Raw genomic sequence first — 13,391 nt, 5'->3', positions numbered from 1 at the left:
CGCTTGGAGCGAAAATGGCCCATGCTGCAGAGGATAGATTTTGCGTACTACGACTAGCCCCATCGGCATAACCAACAAATGGTTTTAAAAAGTTTGACATCTGCAACAAATGCAAAGTGGATTACTTAACCAAATAAGAACTCTAAAAGAAACACACACACACATGCAATCAAATCATATATACAGTGAGTTTTACTACACTTAACTAAGTATAGTAACGTTTAAGGTATAGCCCATTTTAGGGCTGCGACAATGGAATCCCATCATAGTCCACTAACTCGTAGGCACCTTTCGTCAGACTCATATTCATAAAGCAAGACCAGGTCACCTTCTGAGAAGACACGAGGCTTGACACTTTTATCATATTGTACCTTAATATGTTTCTTGTGCGCTTCGTTAGCCAATGCGGCATCACAACGGGTTTCATCCAGAAGGATTAACTCTAAGAAACGTGCCTCTTCTTCAAAAGTGTCAAGTAGCAGGTCAATCACGAGTTTGAGAGATGAGATTTCACATTGGATTGGTAAGACTGCTTCCAAACCATACACCAATTGAAAGGGTGTAAATCGAGTCGCATTTCTCACCGAGGTTCAATATGCCCATAGAGCCAAGTACAGGATTAAATGCCAATTTCGTTTATGAACCCCAATCATTTTTTGCAACATGCACTTAAGGACTTTTTTGATAGCCTCAACTTGTCCATTAGCTTGCGGGTAGCATGAAGTAGAACTATCATGTGACAGTCCTAACTTGGCAGTCAACTCAACCATCATGTGATTGCGAAAATGCGATCCATGATCTGTAACTATGGCTTGTGGTACACCAAACCTGGCAACCACATGGTTGAAGAAAAATAAAGTAGTCATTTTTCCACTGTTGTTCAATGTTTGGCATCACCTCGGCCCATTTGGTAAAATAGTCAACGACGACTGTAATATACCCATTCCCCCCAGTCGATATGGGGTTACATGTCATAAAGTAAATGCCCCATTTGGCGAATGGGCCAATAGCAACGACTGGATGCAGTGGTGCAGGTGGTAATCTAGTTTTTGGTCAAATATCTAGTAATCATGGAAACTTCTAACAACAGTAATGCAATATTTGAATATGGTTGGCCAGAAGTAACTAGCACGGAGAATTCTCTGCGCAGTAGCATAACCACCACAAGCACCTAAATGACATTCATTCAAAGCTTTTTCAGCTTCCTCATGAGTGAGGCACCTACGTAAAATTGTATCGACACCACGACGATAAAGTGTATCTCCAATTATCAGATAATTTTTGTCTTGGTATCGAGTACGTCGTTGTTCAGAGTGGTGAGCACCAGTATTGCAGCAATAATGCTGCAACTTCTAGGCTACTTACTTTACTCTTATCAACTCGGTAGTTCGTAAGAAACTTGGAAGCGATGGTGCTATATGCACAAGTACTAGTTCTTACTACAGGCTATCACTTGGTCAGTTGGCGCAACATTACTAGGAGCTCAAGCCAACTTCTATGGATTCGAGAAGAAGATATATATGTGATGAAAGGAAAGCTTACTCTACAGAGGCTAATCTAGTTGCAGAAAGGAAAAAGACTGAAATGTGAAGTAAACCTAGCAAACCCTACTTAACCAACTAATCCTAATTTTGCAAAAAGCACTATGAAAACCATGAAATGAATGCCATTACCTACTCAAGGAAGTAAACAACATCTACTCAAGCTATTTCTAGAAGTAAATGAGCAAAAAACATCTTTTTGGATTTTTATGTATTTTTATGTGAATTTGTCATGCGTGTAATTTATTTGTTTTTGAATGTGGCAGAGAATAGGTGGCAATGGAGGATGATTTTGACACTTGAGAGGATGTAGGATGGTGTGGATGCATCCTAAGAAGTCTCGGGTGGCCTTCTGGAGGCTTTTCCCACACTCGGCCTCCAAAAGAAAGCCTACAGGAAAATCTATAGGAGGACACAGGGGGTCTACAGGAGGTCTACAGGAGGATGACGAAAACATTTTTGAAGGTTTTAAAGGTGTGAGAGTGGGTGGAAAGGGTATATGAAGGCTGGGATGATGTGTTAGGGCACCTAGGGTTCACCATTGATCACTAGGAGAGGGAAGATGGTCAGGAGAGAGGAAGAAATCCTATGACAAAATGCAACAAACTAAGGTAGATTTGAGATGAACTTTGGGCGAATTGTAGGGCATAGACTAGGGAGAGAATGTGACGGTTGATAGACTGACCTATTGTGAGAAGAAATCTACTGCAAAAGAACTAACAATCAAACAATGAAATCAAACAAGCAAGGAAATTAAGTACATCAAAAAAAAAATTGTGTCAAGCTAATCTACATTATGAGCTATGGAAAGAAATGTTGAAAAATGCTATAATGAGAGAAAGCATGGAAGAAGAATTATTGCAAAGACAGAAATGATCATGGTGAAAGATATCTAAAGAAAATCATTAACCTTATAACAAACTACAACACTATAAATCCTATGGAGAAGGAAAATCTACGTTTTTGTGGTAGCAAGAGGGACTTGGCCTCAGTTCATGGTCCCAAAGGGAGAAAAGGAGGCCAAGGAACTGTTGCTGGCCTTTTGTATCTTCTTTCAATCACCTTTTACCTTGCTATAGAAAACACAAATGGAAAAAACCTTCTAAATCACCAAAAGCAACCTATTCTTAACCAAGAAATAAATTCATCTAGCAGCAACTAATCCATAAACTAAAACAAAGCATATAAATAAAAACAAGAGGAGCCTGGCTGCTTGGATTAGGCCCTAACCCAAGAGCTTCAGCCTCTGAGGTAACTCAGTGCTAGCTCAAGAAGAATCTCATCTTTATTATCAAAATAGTAATAGGATTACATGAAACTGTCACCAAAAGTAAGCTCGAAGTTGAGCAGAGAAAAAATGCAACAAAAATTCAACAAAAATTCAACCCTAGTGAGGCCCTAGGCCTCTCTACTTATACAACTGAAGCTCCCAATAGCTTCCTTAAAATTAGAGAGGCTTGGCTCCCAAAACTCGAGATAAACATAAGTTATTATTGACACCTAATCCTCAACGGATGGGTGAACTGGAACACGATCAGTCATCAAGAAGTTGAACTGATCCGTCCTATTTCTGTATATAAATGATAGTTAGCTAATGAATTAAGCAATCAGTTTTTCTCTGCCCATTCTAGAGTTACCCTGGCCTGACATGGTATCAGAGCGCAGGTCCCAGTCCCAGATTCCTTGTAACTCCTCTGCCTGAAACGTTTGCCTGGCTATAACGCCTCTGCCTACCTGAACGTTAGTCTCTCTGCGCATTGATTGTCTGCCTGAAACGTTAGTCTCTCTACGCATATGCCTGAATGTTTGCAGTCTCCTGAGCGCTGCCTCTATCCATAACTACACCCTAACGCTTGTCTCAGGTCTGCTCGACTGCCATTATACCGCAGCATTGTCCCTGCCATTGCGATTACGGCCTTCCTTACTGGATAAGCGTTCAACTTCGATTCGATTCCCATTAGAGCCATCCCCTGCTATGAAAAAAAATTTAGCTTTGAATTTAAGTCTTGAGATTTTGTGTAATTGTGGGCGGGTGTATTCAGTTGGTTCTGCTGAGCTGCTGAGAGTGAATGCGTGATGACGAGGAGGTCCCTCATTCTGTTCTATTGCATCAGAAGAAAAAACACGAATATTCACATCCTATAAATCTAACGACTGTATATCTTACAGACATTTCATGTGGCTATCCAAGATTTTCGTTTGCTGTGGCTCTAATGAATATCGAGAGCCTTGACCCATAAGCAGCCGTTGTCGAATTTACAGAAGGCGGTCTCGGAGATTTCACCTTCGCCGTCATCCGGCGTGCGCTGGAAGAGGCGACCAAAGAAATTGACAGAGACATACAAGGCCTACATATTCAAGATAACGATCTTGGCACAGAGATTTCGTCTTAATCGCTTGTCACTTTGTAGCATCAAAATACTTCAGTAGTAAAGCAGTTCATAGAAATGAGATTTCCTCGTTTCGTTCTCTATTTCAAAAAAAATTTCAGTAGTGCTCTTCATCTATTTCAAGTGAAATTTTTTTAGAGCCTTTGATGTATGAAGGAAAATGGAACACCATTGAATCTGTTCTCAAGTAAAAGACTGTTTTAAAACAGATAATTACATAACTGATGCATTGTTACATACAGAGGTTACATACAGAGGATGGAGTCAAATATGGTTGTTGTGGGAAGATTGTAACATCTGGCGCCGTATGTGAGAATGTCTGGTATGTTTGAGAGTGAACATTCCTGCGTATGGTAAGCAATTTTCAAAGCAGTCAGAGTGTTTATATATCAGTCAGAGTGTTTATATCAGTCAGAGTGTTTATATATCAGTCAAAGTGTTTATATCAGTCAGAGTGTTTATATATCAAAGCATTTGTAGTATTGCATGATATATTTTAATACATTGAAGTGATATATTAATAGAATGAAGTGATATATATTGAAGTGATCCATTGCGCATTTTTCAAAACATAGTAATATTACAGTAATATAAGAAATGCTGATGCTTCTATCAAACGTTAGAAGAAAATAAAGTGCATAAGGCTGTGGCATAAGGATTTTTTCAGCAGAAGTTTTTTTTATCAACAGAAGTTTTTTTTTAGCAGAGATATTTTTTTACAGAATGCATTCAATCATTTCTATGGTAGGAATAGTTATCACTGGCAAGGAGAACTATTCTGAATGGTCTCGGATGGTAAAACACACCCTCATCTACAATGAGTTGTGGAAGGGAGTGTGTGTCGGAGAAGAAGACAAAGACCCTGTGCAGCCTACATCAGACAAAGAACTTGTCATTTGGGAAAACAAGAACAGCAAAGCCTATGCATTGATCGCAGCATCTGTAAATGAAGAAGTAAGTCGTCATATTTCATCCTATTCCACTGCCTTTGAAGCTTTACAAAAGCTGAAAGAACTCTATGATTCACATTCTGCACTTGAAGTTGTTCAGCTCATGATTAAACTCTTCACTCTTGAACTGAAAAATAATGATCCTCTTGCTCTTGCATCTGAAATAAAGTCTATAATGCATGATATTAAATCCACTAAGGTTGAGCTGGATATCTCTCTTATTGCCTTTCTCAAAGCACTCTATCCTACCTACTCCAATTATCTTGAGTCTTTACAAGAAAATGGAAATCTTAAAGACATAACCTTTGAGTCTCTTGTGAAAATGTTTGCTGAAAGAGAGAAAGCCTTTGGAAAAAAAACAGTCCCTGAATCTTCTGAAGAGACTGTTTGCCTTGCTCATAAAGAAAAGCATCCTGCTCAAGATTCTACAAGAGGAAGAGGTGGACGAAGAGGAAGAGGAAGATACTTCAGAGGCAGGGGGGGCAGACATTCTCAAGGTGAAAAAGCAGATCTGCATTGCATTCACTGCAAACGAAATGGATCACATGATGCTTCTACATGCAAGCTACCATGGGACAAAATTGAGTAGAGAAGAAACCAGCAGAAAGGTAAAACTGATGACACAGACAAAGGTAAAGCACCTGAATCCGCTCACTATATTGAGGCACAATGTAACATTGGAGTAAATGAAGATTTGTTTAATGCTTCACTTGCTTCTTCGAAAAATGACTGGTTGCTTGATTCAGGAGCAACCTGTCATATGACTCATAGGAAAGATTTTTTTGAAGATTTCACTGATAATGTTGATGGAGTAGTATACTTTGCAGATCAGTCAAAAATCAAGCCATCAGGGCTTGGCACAATCAGGCTTAAACTGTCTGGTCTTCCAGACTTTCTTCTGGATCATGTTCTATATCTCCCATAGCTCAAGAGAAACTTGCTGTCCATGGTCCACATCCGCCAGCAAGGTCACTCCATTCATATGTTTGATGGAAAGCTTGAGGTAAGAAAGGCATCTAACCACTCACTTGTCATGAGGGGTATAGAAGAAGAAAGACTTTTTAAACTGCAAGGAACCTCTGCTCATGCACAACATTTCTCATATATTTCTCATCATGAAGAAGGTACACTTCCGTCAAGTTTATTATGGCATGCTAGATTTGGACATTTAAACTATGATAGTCTCCGCTTGTTGAAGAAAAATGGTGTTGCTGGTTTGCCTACAATTCCTAGAAAACATAAGCAATGTGATGCTTGCATTCTAGGAAAGCATAGCAAACAGTCTTTTCATGATTCACATTCAAGAGCACATAGGAAGCTTGAACTCATTCATTCAGATTTATGTGGTCCAATGCCTGTTCCTTCTGCAAATGGAAATAAATATATCATGACATTTATTGATGATTACACCAGAATGTGTTGGGTTTATTTATTGAAGAACAAATCTGATTCTTTTCAAACATTCAAGAATTTTCATAAGTGGATTGAAAATGATGCACAATCTCATATTGGGTCTATTTGCACTGATAATGGAAAATAATATACATCAAATGAATTTGAACACTATCTTCGTCAACATGGGATTAAACATCAAACAACTGCGCCTTATAATCCTCAACAGAATGGTGTAGCTGAAAGAATGAACAGAACAATTTTGAATATGGTACGATCCATGCTTTTCTTCAAAAATGTAAAGATAATGTTTTGGGCTGATGTTGTTCTATGTGCTGCATATATAAAGAATAGATGTCCATCTAGTGCTATAAGAAACAAAACTCCTTATGAATTCTGGTATGGACATGTTCCTTCGGTAAAACATCTCAGGATCTTTGGTTCCACCTGTTATGCTTTAATACCAAAGGTACATAGAAACAAACTTGGTGCTAGAAGTCGTAAGTGTATCTTCCTGGGGTATTCAAACACATCTAAAGCATACCATCTCTATGATGAAGTAAATAAAAAGTTTGTTGTATCTAGAGATGTCATTTTTCTTGAATCATCCAAATCTGACAGTGTTGTTGAGCGGCAACTTGATCGCTTGGATAGATTCACAAAATCGAAATCATTTCAAGAGTTTGATAATCAGATTCCACATCTTGAAGGGGGGATTCCTATACTAGATCAACATGTGGAATCTTCTTCTGAAGAACAATCTCCCCTGCATGAAACTTCAACAACGGATGATGCTTTAAGTGATGTAATTGATAGAATTGGGAGACTCAATCTTGATTCAGTCCCAACTCAATCAGCAGAGCAGCCTGGACCATCTCAGAAAGGTCCCCCAAAGTGGCTGACAAAGACACTTGAAAGTGTTCATCCTGATGAAATTGGAAAAACAGGAACCAGAAATACAAACCGACAAGATGGAGGTGATGTAGATAACTCTAATTCACCTGTTGATATGGATGTTACTTATTATTGTGAATTGAACTTGTCTACAGATTTTGAACCAACTTCCTTCAAAGAAGCTGCTTCTCATGATGAATGGAAAGAAGCGATGTAGAAGGAGTACGATGCCCTCATAAAGAATGGCACTTGGAAGCTGGTTGATCCTCCATTTGGAACCAAACCAATTGGCTGCAAGTGGGTCTACAAGAACAAATACAAAGTTGATGGCTCACTTGACAAGCACAAAGCTAGGCTTGTGGCAAAAGGTTTTGCACAGAAGGAAGGGGTTGATTATGAGGAAAATTTTGCCCCCACAGCAAAATGGGCCACCATCCGGACACTCTTTGCACTAGCTGCTCAGAACAGTTGGAAAGTCCATCAAATGGATGCAGAAAATGCATTCTTGAATGGAGATCTAAAAGAGAATGTTTTTATGTCCCAGCCTGAAGGATTTGCTGTGAAAGGACATGAACATAAAGTATGCAAACTTGTGAAGTCCTTGTATGGCCTCAAACAAGCACCACGAGCCTGGTATGAAAAACTGACTGAGCATCTTCTGAAACTCAACTTCAATCATTTTGATCTTGATGATGCAACTTTATTTGTCAAGAAAGTTGGCAAAACAATTGTATATCTTGTGGTATATGTAGATGATCTTTTAATGACAGGGAACAATGAAAGCTATATTGCATCCATAAAGAAAGAATTAGGAAAAAAATTTGAAATGACTGATTTGGGCTATGTTCATTACTATCTTGGCATTGAAGTAACCCAACATCCAAAATCCATATTTCTTTCTCAAAAGAAATACATTGGAGATTTGTTAAACAGATTTGGCATGACAGAGTGAAATCCTCTTTCTACTCCAATGGAACAAAACTTGAAGCTCACATCTATTGAAGGAAAGGAATTTGAGGATGCAACAAAGTATAGACAGCTTGTAGGAAGTCTCATCTACCTCACTACTACCAGACCAAACATTTCATTTGTTGTTGGAATCCTCTCCAGGTTTATGCAAAAGCCTTGTGAGGGACATTGGTCTGCTGCAAAAAGAGTTCTAAGGTACTTGAAGGGAACTCAAGACCTTGGAATCAAGTATACACAGGTGGACGACTTCAACTTGATTGGATACTCTGATTCAGACTTCGATGGAGACAAAGAAACTGGGGTATCTACTTCAGGATATGCTATGAGTCTTGGATCAGGAGCTGTCTCCGGGAGATCACGCAAACAATCAGTACCAGCTGATTCCACAATAGAAGCAGAATATGTGGCAGCAGCTGAAGCAACGAAAGAAATTGTGTGGCTCAGGAAAATTCTTGAAGATTTGCAGGTAAAACAAATACAATCAACTGCACTCATGATTGATAACACCTCTGCAATAAAGTTGGCCAAGAACCCAAACTTCCATGATCGTACTAAGCACATCAATACTAAATATCATCTGATCCGACATCATGTTGAGGCCAAAACAATCCATCTCCGTCATTGTTCCACAAATGAGCAAATTGCAGACATCTTCACCAAAGCGCTTGGAAGAGAAAAGCTTGAAATATTCAGAACGATGCTTGGACTCACCAACATCCCTTCAGATTAAGGGGGGGAATGTTGACACCTAATCCTCAACGGATGGGTGAACTAGAACGCGATCAGTCATCAAGAAGTTGAACTGATCCATCCTATTTCTGTATATAAATGATAGTTAGCTAATGAATTAAGCAATCAGTTTTTCTCTGCCCATTCTGGAGTTACCCTAGCCTGACAGTTATCCTGCACTTTCTCGGTTGCCTCCTAGTGCATTGATTTGGTTGTTTGTGCTCTGAGCTGCATGAAGGGAAATTCGAAGTGGGGAGTAATAAATGAGGGGGATTCCATCCTATAAATCCTCTCCTTTGTCCACATCGAATTATTTCTACCAATTGTCCATTGAATCTTTGACTTTGTCTTCAAAATTAAAAAAAAAAATCCGCATTAAACACATAGTAGACCTCATGGCATCATAACTAAACCAACTCACTCCATAAGCATAAATATAATAAAAAAACATGAAATAAGCTAAGAGAATGGTTGATTTAACTATGTTAGGAGGCAAAATGGGCCCATATAATTACCCATTTATGGGGCTCATCGTCACCCCCCTACTGAAGGTGTTGCTCATCCTCTGAGCAACTTAGTTCATCTCCTCATCTTTGATGGCCCTGGTGGCCTCCCTAACATCCCATGTTTCTAATGTGATCTCCTCTTCTTTATCATGGAATCCTACCTTTCTGTCTACCTCTTCCCACTAGTGTTGCTCTTCTTCCTCTTTCATGCCTTCCAGCATGCCTAGTAGCAGTGGGGGACTCAATTTGAGGCCAATCCATTTGACCTTCAAACTCTACCTGGATCACTTGTACATTGGAACTCTCCTTAATGCCTCTTTCATCCTTGTTGGGGAGTGATACTCCCTGATCTGCAAACTGTGTGGTAGGGTGTTCCACCTCCTCATACAAGCATGAATACAGTCATCCCCAAGTAACCTTTCCATATCCTCAAAATGTGCAATGGCTTGAACATGATCATTGATATATTTAGGGGAAATTTGGGGATTATTTGCAAGCAGCTGGTGTGTGCTAATGAGAGCCATGGGATCTGATGCCTTAGCTCTGATCATTAGTGGCTCATTATGCTCCTTTATCATCAACTTTCTTATTTATGCTGCCCTTAACTCTTCATGATTCATCCAAGAGGCCATGGCCATTAGTTGCAGGTCCCCTAGCCTATAATTGGGGTCCCACACATTCATGTCTGTGAGGGCCATGTTATACAGATATAATTCTGCTATTTTTTCCTTGCCTTGTGATGAGCTTTGGTCACATAGGTCCATAAACTATCTGTAATCTTGAAAAGGCATTGTGCCTCTCTGTGCCAAAGTCTTTATCTAAAACTGTATCCATTGGTCCTTGAGGTATAATCCATAGGATTTTGCCGGTGTTCTACATTGTAGTGCCTCCATGGACCAACTGGCCATGCATGCCAATTGTGTCTCTTTCTCCTTGAGCTGCCTTCTTAGCAATTCATTTTGAGTTTGGAGTTGGATTCTTGCAATTGCCTCCCTATGTCTGATAGCACTTAACTCCCTACCCATTTCTCTAAGCTTGTTCTCCATGTGGACAACATCCTCAACTCCCTTGGATTTGGCTATTTGCATCCACCTATGTGTTCTTATTCTTTCCTTTTCTAATTCAAAGAATAGTGGGATTGCAAATGTTTGTGGAATATCCTTCCTCCTTGGAGATGGTAATAGGAGGCAATGTTGGGCTGGGGATCAGGTTCTTGTGGCTTTGTAGCTTCCTCCTTCCCCTGTGGTTGTCCTTCTATCCTTTTTTCAAGTTTTTCGGTCTCCTATAGTCTCGACAGGGTCTCCTGTAGAATAGTTTGTGCCTCGTGTAGAACTGTTTTTGAGTCCTATAGTTGCACTTTTTCCTTCTAGGTGGAAGATCTAGGAGTTCCTCTTTCATATGTGATAAGGATTTTAGAGGGAGATTCTTCCTCTTTGATGATGGGTGAATCTTCAATTGTAATGGGCACTGTTGAAGATGGTTGGGGTTTCCCTAATTTGATCCTTGTGCTTTTCCTGGCCTTGAAATACATTGAGGTCTGCCTCTTCCTCTTTTGTTCTGGTTTAATTGGGTTGCTGAGGGTAGCGAGAGTAGATGCTACCTCTCTTTCTAGGGTCTCAGGAGACACTTTTGTCTTTTCTCCCCCTCTTTCTCCTCCTTCTATCTTTTTCTCTGTCTCTATTTGTTTTGTTTCTTCCTACTCTGTTTTGGTTTCTTACTTCTTTCCTTCTTGTTCCTCAGTTTCTTCCCCTCCTCCCCCTTGCTACTCTTCCTCCTCATTATCAGAAGGACTGATATCATAGGTGAGGGCCTTTATGTCATCTTCTGTTGTCATGTTTCGGAAAAGTTCCCATGCTATGGAGATTGTGAATGTATGGAGGGCTTATTCCACTAAAATTTTAATTAACCCATGGTGAGCCAGCTGATCTGGGCTCCCTGCCTTGAAATTAATGTTGGAGTCTATGAGGGACTGCGGGAGGAAATAGGGGATGTTGAGTTTCTGGGGTGTTGGAGTGTCCATTCCATATCTCAACTCATGAAGGATTCTAAAATGGTTGCCATAGACTATGCTATACCTCCCTTCACAAGAAACATATTTTATGATTTGGTAACTAACTTCATCCCAAGGGTAGGGTATGCTTGTCCTTCTAATGCCATTTTTATCTTCTACAGGATGTTCATTGTTTTGGAAGAAGTTTTTCTTGGCAGTCTGTCCAATTGGTTGTTCATCTTTGCTCCAAGGTAATCCAAGAAGAAGGGTAGTAACCCCATTGATAAATTCTGGGGTGATTTCAATGGAAAGACCTCTAAGAGTGACAGTGGCATGGATTCTTGAGTTAGGGACTAAAGAAAGGGAAAATTCCTTAGCAACTTCCTCATCAAACCCTCAGAATTTCTCAAAAAATGTCATCCAATTGGCCCTGGTGAATATGGCTACTACTTGGGGATGTTCATGGAGCCTGGTTGAATTAGTGGGATCCTTCCTCATGAATCCTCCTTTCATTGTGCCTATACCCCTTTTAAACACCAAATATAGAGATGGAGACAAGAATTTTGAAGAAAACAAGAAAATAGAGGAAAACTATGTTTTTTTTTAAGAAAACAGGTAGAAAATTTTATGTAATTCCTCTTCTCCTATGGACTCAATTCCTCCTTAAAATGATATCATTCCTTGCACATATTGATAATCAAGGTGGGTATTCATGGAACCTACCTCCTTAAGCTAGAAATCGAGCAAAAAAATACCCGTGTTTTCTTCTTAAAAACAGCTCATTCCCCCTCATATAGAACTGCCTGCAGGTGCTCCTGTAGAACCTATAAGTGCTCCTGTAGAATGCCGATAGCAGGAGGATGGGTGAGAGTGATGGAGAACGATGGTTTCAAGGCTTTGGGGTGACAAGGAGCTTGTTGCAACTAAGTGGAAGAGGATAGAATGAAAGAAAAGGTGGTGAGAGTGTTTCAAGAAGAGTACTTATTTCTTCTTTTAGATATTTCCGGTGATGGGTTGAGCTGGAAAAAAGGTAGGTTGGCCATATTTGGACCACTGGTCCCCACCTGCCTTGTCATCATGGTTTCTTCCCACAATCACCTCTCATCATTGCATTGGAGTTTGCAAACCCTCCACTACCTGTCCTTGGGATCTTTCTCTGAGTTGACTATGCGCACGTGCTGTGACATCTTCGAATGAGTGCAGTCAACTGGACAAAGGTGGCCAAGTTAACTGGCAACATTTTCTCATTCAACCCCAACCATCTCATTCTCTTATGCATATTTTTAAATTACACCAATGCAATAGAGGAGCAGGTTAGTCACTTACATGTGAATCGAATGTATGTGTTGTGAGGTATTTTGGCTCCTTTTATTGTTGCATGCTCTCTACTTTTTGATGTGTGGTTTTTTGTCTTTTGTAGGTATCCTCTAGCTGGATCTAAGCTTTAGATGTCTCCTTCAATCCCATGATTTCACTTCTTTTGCTGCTGTGGCTTGATTTTAATGGGATCAACTGCTACAGGAATTCCTACAGGAGCTCCTGTAGCTACTTCTCCCTTTAAAATTTCAGATTATTTCTATACTAGAAGCTATGGGGATGATGCTAGAGATGTTGAGGTAGATGGAGAGGTACTAGGTAAGCTGCAGGTGAGATTTGAGATGCTGCTTCCTTTATTTTTTTGTTTTTTTAATAAAAACTAGTTTTCTGTGTTTTTTTGTGACAAGAAGGGAAAAAAATGATGATGATGATGTGATGTAGGTGTGGAATGGATGGCAAGGAGGGTTGATAGCTGTAGGAGGGTTTTCATGTTCTTCATAAAGCTTCCCAGCCCCTCAAACTACTTTTTGAAACCATTTATGGCAAGAGCCTCTTGTAGAAAACACAGGGCCTCCTGTAGAACACACAGTTTCCGGAAGAAAAACACAGTGGGGTGGAAGAAAGGTCAGAAATGATGGAGAAGAGTGTGGAGGAGGTGAAATAGGCTCTTTGGCATCTTCTCTTGCTCCCTATGGTCCTCCTGCAACCTGCAA

Source organism: Pinus tabuliformis, chromosome 4_1 (assembly GCF_031772625.1).
Source record: "Pinus tabuliformis cultivar Carrire ecotype Pingquan chromosome 4_1, CPIR1, whole genome shotgun sequence".
Classification (NCBI taxonomy): domain Eukaryota; kingdom Viridiplantae; phylum Streptophyta; class Pinopsida; order Pinales; family Pinaceae; genus Pinus; species Pinus tabuliformis.
Note: the sequence above shows the minus strand (reverse complement) of the source record.